The sequence below is a fragment of the Puma concolor genome, chromosome C2 (assembly GCF_028749965.1).
Source record: "Puma concolor isolate L17-30 chromosome C2, mPumCon1.1.hap2, whole genome shotgun sequence".
Taxonomy (NCBI): domain Eukaryota; kingdom Metazoa; phylum Chordata; class Mammalia; order Carnivora; family Felidae; genus Puma; species Puma concolor.
This window is the reverse complement of record NC_141675.1, coordinates 154731820-154743879: the sequence shown is the minus strand read 5'-3', so window position 1 is coordinate 154743879 and position 12060 is coordinate 154731820.

The following is a 12060-nucleotide window of genomic DNA, read 5'->3' as shown; positions in this document are numbered from 1 at the left end:
ACTTAGAAGTTTACCATTTTTTTCATTTTCTCTCAAGCTGTGCAAAAATAAAAATTCTGCATCATGACTGCCTCTCTAATGGATTACTTTCATAATCCTGCCTTGACGATGTTCGTTAAAATGAATTCAACACACAAGCATTGTATCAAAAAGTCCACTTCTCTCTCTCTCTCAGGAAGGAGCCTGGAATTAATGGCCACAAAGAGATCCAGATCTATAGATGTAAAGGGGGCGCTGTGTAGTAAAACAGCCATTATCCAGGGTGACAATAAATTAATTTTCCTCTGGACCTCTGCCTGTCTCTAACCTGATTTATAATGTCTTTGAGAGGTCATCTTGTTAGGCTAAGTCTGAAACCAGAGTGCTTTATCTTAGATCAATGGGACACAGGTAAGTTCTTTATCCTTTGCCAATATCTAGAGGGTCACTGGACAATAGCCATTGGGTCAATGGGCTGGGTTTCTTCTGAGGCATCCATTCAGCTGACAGTCTAAAAAAGGCCCACCTTCCTAAAGTGAACAAGGCCTTTGCTTAATACATAGCCAGTAAACCACACAGCATTAGTACACATATATCTACACGAACCCTAGTGCTTGCATTCAGTTCGCAAGTCTGCCTGCCCACTTTCTTACATCCACATCTGCCATGACCTTCCACGAGGAAGAGAAGGTGTAGAAGTGGAGGTGAAGAAAGATGAAGGGGTAAAATGATACAAAGCTTATCATAGGTCAGGATGGATAAGCTCCCATCCCACCATGTTTGTGCCCATGCTACAGAGAATCATGATAATACTTTAAGACACCGAAAACACACTGTTGCTTAAATTGCTCATAAAACAAGCAGGAAATCACACTCAGTTAAGGCCCTTCTGATCTGGGACTTTGATCCCCATAGGCCAAAAGCTTCATGTGACTTTTAAGGAAATGACTGAGGCCTTCCAGAAAAGCTGTGAACTCTGTAAATCTATTTCTAGCAAAGGTGGACAGTGTCCATGGACTAGGATTGCTAATCCAAGAACTAGTTGATTATAATCACCTACTCTTGAAGGTTCAATGGGAGCTGATGGTATGTCCATGTTCAAAAGTGTTCCTCTATTACCTAAAGAATGTGGCCCAGAGGGCATCATCAGCTCTCTGAAGATCACTTGGGAAGATTAAGTATCAATAATTTAATATCCAAGGGTCCTGAGCCCCATGTTACTTTTTCACTCATTGGCTCAAAGTGACCTGTCAAACAACAGAGTCAGGAATAAAGCTGGAGCGAAAGAAAAGTTTTCCTCAGTTCTTAGAAACCAAACTGTTGCAATCCTAACAAGGGCATAAGTCAAGGAGTCTTCAGGCTTATGTAGAACTGTGTCTGTTTGCTCTTATATGTTGTTTATTTGAGAAGATTCGTGATGGTAGAGCTCTTGAGTAGCCTAAGGAATTTCTGAGCCTACCGAGCCGCGGCTAGGACAGAGTTAGGTGGTAACTAAGGATGGGATCCTGGCTGAGCCCCTCTTCCCTCCACAAGCTGGGACCAAAGATGGGATGGACCTCAGTGTTGGCTGGGTCACTCAAGTATCAGCAAGCATGAGAGTGGGAATTAACGGTTGAGAGACAATCCGCCATGAGTCCCTTGCATTTGTGCGTATCTGCTGAGAGGAGACATTAATGGATTCTGTTCTGTACTATATTTTCAAGGATGTCTGCATAACAAATAGCTTTGGAAGATAGAGATATGTCTCCCTTCTGGGCAAGAGGCAGTTATGTTTGCTGACCAAGATAATAAAAACAATGTCTTTCTCTGAGGCAAAATTTAACAGGCTTGCCAGCAACCCTTTTTTTTTTAAGTTTGGAGTTTCCTAGGCATTAGACACAGGCATTCACACCTTCAAGCTTCCCTGCCTGTCTGCGTGGCCTCAGGCAGGTCCCCTGGTGTTCTACCGTCTTCACCCCAATTTCTCATCGTCTCAGCCCGCTCCCAACATTCCTGCTGCCACATTGTCTATGGCTCTCAGTTCATACCCTTCTCATCTGACTTACCGTATAATTTAGTTATTTATGATGGTTGTCTATTCCTACAAGGTCGGCCGCACAAGGACAGAGCTCTGTTTTCTCAGTGTGTTCTTCATTCCTAGATCAGCACCTGGTCCATTGTAGGCATCCTATGATTATTTGTTGAAATGGAAAAGAAATGTTTGGTGCTTCTTAACTTCATGGTTCCTCGACTGTGACCCAAACCTACTGTGTGCACAGTCTACCTGGCTCCTCTGTATCACCCCATGGGCCTTGAGGGCACAAGAGAAGTGATGGGGTCGTGGCACTCATGACCTTCTCTGTGCTGTGAGTAATACCACACTGAGTCTCTGACTTAGGAGACTGGAGTCCTCTGCCATGGAACTGTGGCAGACCAAGCTATTAGCTTTTAAGTGTGATACAAATCTGAGACTCTCTACACATCCTGACAATAGCAAACCAGATGTGGGCAGCACCAGCCCCCTCCTCAACTCCCTAGCAGGACCCTTGCAGGTTAGGCTTCTGGGTGTGATCCACTGACTCACAAACTTTTTACAATTTGATGAGAATGTTGTTGTTATAATTGTTTTGCTTTTTGCAATCTCTCACCTTCAGAAAGAAAGGGAAAAGGCTAGGGAAAAGTAACTTTGAGCACATGGCAAGGAGTGCCTGTTTCATCTCCCAAGACAAGCTTGGCAAAGCTGGAAAGCTCTTTGTGTTCCAGAAACTTCAAGCCAACTGTAAGAAGAAAAGGCAGTGTTTATTATCACTGGCAGCATGCCTCCCCACAGAGGGTTGTGTTCTGCCTCAAAGAAATAACCCTTCCGTGGAGAGAAAAACAACTGGGATTTACATTCATGTGTGTATTGAAGGGAAGGTGCTCAGAAGTGTCCTTGAGACAGCAGGGCCCAAGGCCAAACCACCACCAAGGGCGTTACCATGACCACCTGGGCATCGCAATCGGAGGGAAGGCAGCCATTTCCAACAATGCTGTGTGTGGGCACAAAGTTCCGTTTGCAAAGAGTTAATTCGCGTTTGCTTCAGTCTCTCATTCTCTGAGGTTCCCCTAAGGGCTGAATGCCTCAAAAAAAGAGAGGGGACCTCTTCTTGACACTGCATGGAAAAGTATTTAACAAACTATTAAAAAGATTCTTTCTGTTTCTAGATCTAAAATGTTAAGTGTCTTACAAAGATTCAGCTTCTAAGATGGAGTAGTAATGGTGCCAGCATGCTGACCCAGCACTCAACCCCAGGTAATGTGAAAAAAAGACCTTGACCTGAGTAAGAGCACAATGTTCCATCAACCACTGTGCCCATACTCAATGACACACAAGTAGGACACATCCTAGACACCACATCAGCAACCCTCCAATGTCTATTTTCCCATCCAAGGTAGGAGGTTGCTCTGCCATTGACCAGGAAGGGAACCTGATGACAGTCCGAAGACGTGCACTCTGCACCTGCAGAGCAAAGCACCAGCCAGGTAAAGATGTACTGTTAGCCCAACACTACCTGTTTTTCTGACCACTTGGCCCCATGGCAAGAGAACACCCCTGTTCCATTGAAACCGCCATTTCTTTCATTATCTTTAGCTTAGTGGATCTTGGTGGAAGACAGCCCAATCATGTGGCAAGAGTTAACCTTCAACATCAAGGAGCTGATGTTTTCATTAGTAGTTAAGAGTCTTTTGTATCAAACCAAGCATCCAACAAAGGCTGTCAGAGCAGGCAGCAAGGGGATGTTCTAATGGCTAGGGAGCTAACTGGAAACTCTCCAATGTCCATTCTTGTCAAAGACTGTTATCAAGATGTCTTTGTCTGTTTGCCTCCCTATGTGCCCATTCTGCCGAATATGAAACATGTTGTGTGTTTAATGATGTCGGGTAACAGGAGGATTTGGGGCTGACAAGGCACATGGTATAAATAGCAAGAACACTGTGCAGAGAGGCTCAGCTCTAGCACCAAGTCCAGGAACTCACCGTGAGATCTCGTATTTGGCCATCTGGTTTGGACATCTGCAAACAGACCTGATTGGATCAGCTCTTCAAGGCCCTTCCAGTTCAACAAGGGGATGATCCTCCTTGGTGTCAATCTCATTGGGTAAATATCCGAGCTCCTTAGAAGTGTGTGTGAGAGGTGAGAGTTGTATTGCATTCTTTTTTCTTTTTTTTTTTTTTTTACTCCTACATCCAGCTCAGGCATCAGCCATACCTGGTAAATGTTTTCAAATGATGCCTATGAAGTAGGTGTGTAGCTGTTTTGTAGAATGTGAAAGGATGCTCTAAATATACATTGGCCCTTTTTAATAAACTCCTAAATTTTAACCTTTTTAATAAACTCCTAAATTCAGCTAATTACTGTGTGTGTATTTTTTATTCTGGGGGAAAGGGGAAATAAAGAAATGTGATTTGGACTGCTTGGCCACGAGGCAAGAGAACATGCCTGTTTCACTGAAACTTTCACTTGTAAAGGTTTTATGTAGTAGAGATTTCTCTGCATGTTGCATAAAATCTCACATACTGGTGTTGAAGAGACTGACCTTCTCCCAAGTCCTTCAAAATAAAAACTTTTTTTAGGTAGTCTGTATCCTAACATCATATTTAACAGCTTTCTAAGTTTGTGCTGATAACCCTTGTGTGAGAGTCAGCAGAAAACTGACTTTTATTGTTGTTGCCACTGGTGGTAACAAGGCTGGTATCTGTCCTTCGTGGGTGCAGCCCCAGTGACTCACGTTTGCCAAGATATCACACTTCTCAGTCTTGGAAATGTAAACCAGCCTTCCGTAGCTGAGGCTCCTGGGAAGCCAGCACTTCTGATGCCGTCCTAGGTCCACTGGGTTGGTCTAACCCTTCAGGACCCTCTCTAAAGCCCAATGCTCTCCCCTGCCCTCACTCCCAGCAAACAGACAACCAAGAAAAAGTCTTCCTTTTTCTGCACACACCCCCAAACTTTTTGGAGCCTGCACCCTTCCTTACTCTTATCCTCCCAGTAAAAGTGTCCCCCTCCTACCTACATCTCATCTGTCCATCTGTAGGCTGGATCTCCACCCCTCCCACTTTTCCAAGACCTCCCTCCCCCACTCATGTCTCCTCTCACATTTGTATGATATTCAAGTCTTTCACATCAAGAAAAAATAAATCTCTCCTTCCACCCACCGACCACTGCAGGCACCGTCCTGTCCCCACTCTCTTTCACAATGAAGCGTCTTGAAAAATTGTACACCATGGTCACACACCCATACCATTTGTTTTCCTCCCATCTACTCTCTCCCCTGAAGGTGACCTCCTTGAGGACATAGAAGAATTCCCTGTGGCTTGATCCCATGGCCCTTCTTTCAGTCAACCTCTTCTGCAGCACTGCAGAAATTGTCTTCTTCCTGGTTCCTGGCTCTTCTACTCTCTGGGATAATTCTTCTCAATTTCATTGATAAGCTTCTCGTTCACCATAAGTCCTTGCAAATGTGCATTTTCCCAGATGTCCACCCTCACTCCTATACATTTGTTTCTCACCCCGGACAATTTCAGTAGCCCATCTGCAATGATAGCTTCAATTATTATCGACATTCTGGTGAATCTTTATATCTCCAACCTGAACTTCTGCCCTAAGCTATCAATCCACATCCAACACTCTCCTGGACACCTCCACTTGGATGTCCCATGCAAAGCTCAACCTCACCCTACATTAACACTTATGGCTGTATATGATCTCATTGCTCCTGACGCCCCTTCTCCTGAGTCTCCACCCCAATGATGGCTTTACCATCCCATCCAGGACTCTTCTTCACCTCTGCAGTCACTAATCGTGTCTCTTATTCTTTTACACTTTTCCCTGTACTTCTTAATCTCTCCACAACTGCTCTGGCTCAGGTCTTTCTTCACATAGACTATAGAAATGACTTCCTGGAATAGGTCTTGGTATCTCCAATATTATACCCTTTCCAGTCTCATTCTCAATACCAGTGCCAAACTAGTCTTCCTAACATGAATTCTCATTGAGCAATTTATTGCTTAATACTTTTCCATGATTTTTCCATTGCCTTAAGTAAAATATCCAAGCTCTTCAGTAGACCATATAAGGTCATTCATGATCTGGTTCTTGTCAAGTTTAGTCTTTCTAGACTAGACTAATTCATCTCTATCAATACCCCTTTGTCCCGCCCCCCCCCCCCCCCACCACCACCACCACTCTACACACATTCAATGTTTCTCTCAGTGTTTTTTCAACACTTGTACTAACTCTATCACCCTGTGACTTTGCACATGCCTATTTGTCTATCTGGAATGTCATATCCCCTATCCTACTTGTCTGAATAATCTTTGCCCATCTTTCTGAGCTCAGCTGAGAGGTCACTTCCTGGGGCATAATTGTCCTTTATCCCTCATCACACTGTTAAACTCAAGAAAAAAACTTAGGTTCAGTGACCCTGGAATCACCTATCTTTGCCTCTGCTATGACACTTACCACTCTGAATTATAATGGTTTGCTTAGGATTTGTCTCTCTCCCTAGCTTCACTTCATCTAGAACTCTTCACTTCCCTTTTACCACATCCTCTGTGCCAATCCTCTGGCTTCAAGTGCCTATACATGTAACTCTTTTGGGAAGAACTCCCTTCGGCTGCTGGAGTCATTTTACACACAGGTGAAGAGAGTGACAAGTGCCTAAGATGTCCGCTGGATGAAGGGCCTTATCCAATGACTGGCACAGGAGTGTGGAATCGAAGCTCCTTTGCTTACGAGCAGGCAAACCAACCTGATGATCTGTACCTTATTCTTCAGTCTTCCTGAGACACAAGTCTGAGCCCAAGATTTCGCCTGAAGTTATACTCTACTTCACATCTTCCTTACTCTTCTCTGGTTTTCAAAGGGCAGCAATCATGATCAAGATTCACGTACATCATTTTTCCTTTCCTGCCCCAGTGCCAAGGTTGGACACAACATCAGAGATCTCATGGAGTGTTAAATGTACCAATATGGAGTCCTGCATAACAAAATGTGTGGAACAAAGAGACCACTTATGCAAAAGAAAGTGTGACATTGGGCACATGATGATGGGTCTACTGTCCTACTATATCTATAAGTAACAATAGAGTATGATAATAGTATCTTGAAGATGTAGCCAAGATGCTACAATGGACACAATGCTCCATGAGGTTGGGGTGCTATGATATGGGACGCAGCACATATCATAAACCAACATCCATCATATGGTGCTAAGTCCCCAGTGGTAGAATACATGGATCCAGAGACCAAAGTTGGGAAGCAGGAGTAACCTTACTGATCATGACTCTCAATAACTCACAAGGAAATGTATGATTTACTCCCAACTTTAGGTTCTATGGGTGTAGGGGCCCACCAGAGCAGAGCTGTTTCCAGCAGAAGACGCAGTAAAACTCACATTAAACTTAAAATTACAGCTACTGCCTAGTCATTTTGGGTTCTCTTTAACAGCAGATCAGCAGGCAAATAAAGGTGTTACCATCCTGGAAGGAGTGTTTGATCTGGATCATCATGAGGAAGTAGGATTTCCATGTCATGAGTGCAGACACTCACCAATGTTCACCAAGCAGTTGACTCACTGGGGTATCTCCTGGTGCTCCCATGCCCATTTTTAACCGTGCATGAGCAGTTACAGCAACCATAGTCTTAAATAGATACAGCCACCCAGGGGGTCCTTCCTCTCTGGGATGAGGGTCTTGGCAACTTCTCTAAGCAAACCACCTGGGACAGTAGAAGTGATCCCTGATGGTGAAGTTTATCTAGAATGGATGACAGATGAAAGAGATAATGAAAAGCAGATTGTGCTTTGGGACCAAGTACAGCAACAGTGGCTATATCTTGTCCCACTCACTCTCCTCTTGTAGGGTTTTCCACAGAAATTGAACCCAACCACAATCTGGAAGTAGCCATGACATGTTGGACTGAATATAATGTGAGAAGAAGGTAGATCTAGGCAGAACATGGGGTGGACTGAACGGACCTGTTGGTTCCCCACCCAGACCCCTCAAAATTCTTCTTAATCTTTCCAGGTGCCCACACTCCAGCTTCTGTGGACCTCTTTCCTAGAGGCACCACCTCCTTCATTGCACAGCTCTTGAGCTCCTGGGGTTGTCTTTCCTACAAGAACAGAGAGCCAATTTGTCTAGGAATTGACATCCCTGGAGAGAGCTTAACCAGTAACTGACGAGACAGGAATAAGGAAACCCAGCTCCCTTGCCTCAACATGAAGCAAAATCCCAACTGCAATTCATCCTCCAGAACTCCATGCAGACCAACCTAAAGCTGGGACTTTGCCCAATATCACACCCTTGCTTCTTCTCTTTTCCAACTTTCCTCCCCACTCCTTTTCTGCTTTCTTTTGGTAGCATTTTAACAGATCATTTGAACATAAACTCACATCTCAAGTTCTATTTCTAGGGAGGCTTACCTAATGTAAGGTCCCACTTCATCCTACCCTTGTACCTGTCCTACTGTCTAGTATATAATACATGCTCAATAAATATTGAGCAATAAATGAATAAATGAATAGATAGCATTACAAGTGTTAATACCTCTTGGGGGCAGCTGGGTGGCTCAAGTACGTTAAGTGTCCAACTTCAGCTCAGGTCATGATCTCACAGTCATGGGCTTGGGCTCCACGCTGAGTGTGGAGCCTACTTAAGATTCTCTCTCTCTCTCTCTCTCTCTCTCTCTCTCTCTCTCCCTCTCCCTCTCCCTCTCCCTCTCCCTCTCCCTTTCTCTCTTCCCTCTGCCCTTGCCCCCCAACAAATAAAATTTTTTAAAAAGAAAGAAAGTTTTCCCACCCAGGCCTTCTCACAGATGAAGAACTAGCAGAACGCTGTTAAAGCAGCGACTCTGCAAAGGATATTTTCAGCTGTATTGACAGGCTGAGGGAATAGGTAAATCGGTTGGGCTTTGAAGTCAAAGAGGAGAAGTCATTGGTTTCTTCAGCAGGGTTGGACTCAGCTAGGAGGCACCCAATTTTAACTTTTATCTTTTAACTTTGATGACAAAATCCTTTCCAGGCTTATAACCGAATGAGGATTAACATTTGGACTAGCAGTAAAGGTTTTCAAAGATAGAAGATGAGATATTTATAGGTCTTGCAATACATGTGGAACCTTTAACACCGTTTCCAGAAATCTGAGTCTGGTTTTCTTTCAAGGCTGTGATGCCCCACATTGTGGCTGATGCATCCTCCCACCTCCCTGCTAAGATGGACCCAGTGTTGCTAACACATGGGGCAAGAGGTTGTTGAGTTGAGCACAATATTTTAAAAGAGGGCCAAAAAAACCCACCATTTCACACAAAGTTAATATGACCTAATCTTTGGAACAAAAATAATAAATACAGGAGAACAGGCTTCATTAGAACCTGCCCCATTATACAGATGGAAACCACTGAACCCTGAACACATACCACACCAGGATTTTTCATCAAGAAATTAATAATGAGACTTAATGAAATAGCTCAAAGAGGTCTTACTTTTCTTTAGGTCATTTCAAAGACTTTTGTGCTGACCTGTGCACATGCACTAACACTGCTGGAAAGTTAAAACATAGTGATTAATACAAATCAAAACCACACTCAGATATCACCTCACGCCATTCAGAGTGGCCAAAATGAACAAATCAGGAGACTATAGATGCTGGCGAGGATGTGGAGAAACGGGAACCCTCTTGCACTGTTGGTGGGAATGCAAACTGGTGCAGCCGCTCTGGAAAACAGTGTGGAGGTTCCTCAAAAAATTAACAGTAGATCTACCCTATGACCCAGCAATAGCACTGCTAGGAATGTACCCAAGGGATACAGGAGTGCTGATGCATAGGGGCACTTGGACCCCAATGTTGATAGCAGCACTTTCAACAATAGCCAAATGATGGGAAGAGACTAAATGTCCACCAACTGATGAATGGATAAAGAAATTGTAGTTTATATACACAATGGAATACTACATGACAATGAGAAAGAATGAAATCTGGCCTTTTGTAGCAATGTGGATGGAACTGGAGAGTGTTATGCTAAGTGAAATGAGTCATACAGAGAAAGACAGATACCATATGTCTTCACTCCTATGTGGATCTTGAGAAACTTAACAGAAGTCCATGGGGGAAGGGAAGGAAAAAAAAAGGCTAGACAGGGAGGGAGCTGAACCATAAAAGACTCTTAAAAACTGAGAACAAACTGAGGGTTGATGGGGGGTGGGGGAGAGGGGAAAGAGGGTGATGGGCATTGAGGGGGAGGGCACCTGTTGGGATGAGCACTGGGTGTTGTATGGAAACCAATTTGATGATAAATTATATTTTAAAAATCGAGTATAAGATCTATAGTCAGACTACTGGATTCGATTCTGGGCTCTACCATGGATAAGCTTGTAATCTCTGGGCAGTTACTTTCCGTGTCTCAATTTCATTATATGTAAAGCATGGGAAATAACCCTAACTTCTTTCAGGGATGTTATGAGTTTGAAACAAGTTCATGCATCTAAAAAGCTTGGAACAGTGTCTGCTTTGTATAAGTTATTAATAAGTGTTAACAATTGCAGTTAGCTATTCCTTTGACCCATTTAAGACCATGCGTGCTGAGTCATACCTGTCAACGGAGAATGTCCCAACAAGCATCCCTCTCACTTCCAAACACTGTTTCAACATTTAGGCTGAGAAGGGTCACTTTGTTATAGTTGTTTAGATCAGCATAAGGCAAACACTTTTGCCAGGAGCTTTTGATTAGGTGAATGTCCATGGTGCTGAAATCAATTCCTAGCCCAAGAGCGCACATGTAATTGTGTCTAATCATGTTTACATGTTTAATTATGCAGTGACTTTTCAATTTTATATCATGTCTTCTGTTGTTTGAGCCAGTTTGTTTCGTAAAGCTATTATATTAACATATATTAAAGAAGAAAGGAGAGACTGCCAAAAGGGAGGGGAGGGAGACAAAGAGGGGCTAATTAAAGCCGCTTCTTAAAGGGTGTCTACCAAATATCTATAAAGGACAGCATGTATGGATTCAACTTCAAAAGAAAGTTCCATCACTCTCCAAGAAGCATGTTTAAATTTTTTAAATAGTCATTAATGTCATGTAGCTACATGTTCTCATGTATTTCTTATTTATTAGACATAATAAAAGTCATAAAAGCAAGTTCTTGTTTCTCAAATGTTTTAGCTTTTTTTCATAGCCGAATTACGTTGAGTAACACTTGAATAACCTCAAAAAGCATCCATTTGGACCCTGGTGATGTCTGAAATGGCAACAGCTCACACCCACCTGGAAGCCGTTCCTTCCTGCACAGCCTCTAGGGTCCTGTTCACCCGAGTTTTCCCATCCTTCAACAGTGAGACAGCATTTACACAGCTTCTATGTAAAGCTCCACAGAGAGGTTCTGTAACTACTATAACCTTAGGTTATGAAGTTTAATAGAACTTCATGAAATTGGCAAGACTTCACTGAGAACCGTTGAACTCGTATGCTGGAATGAAAGCTATATGAAGCCAACAAAGCGGATACAGCAAGTTGGAAGGTTTACATACGATAGCAGAGAGACCCTTAGGTGATCCCCCATGACCCCTGCCTTCTGATATGTATGCCTTTGTGCAATCGCCTCCCTCTGAGTGTGGGCATCCCCTGTGACGCTCTTTCCACAGAATGTGGCAAAGGTGACTGTCCCTCCTGTGACTACATCACATAAGACGTCACCTGGCTAGCCACCTTGCTTTCACATCCCTCCTGGCCTTCAAGAGGAGTCACGCTGTGAACAGTCCCTGGGCAAGATAGCATAGCAGGAGACTGTGGGGACCCCCCGCAAGGGGGGCAGCCTCTGGCCAACAGCCAGCCCTCAGTCTTGCACTTACGAGGAAATGTGTTCCACCAATAACCCGATCAAGCTTGGAAATACTTTCTTCTCCTGAAGAGCGTTCTCGAGAGACTTCAGTCTCCGTGGCCCTTAAACCCCTTCACTGTAGCTTGGTGAGACCCCAAAGCAGAGAACCTAGATACTTCATGCCCCAAAGCCTCAGTCAAGAAACTGTGAGGCCGTGACCATGCGTTGTCCTCAGCCACTAAATTAC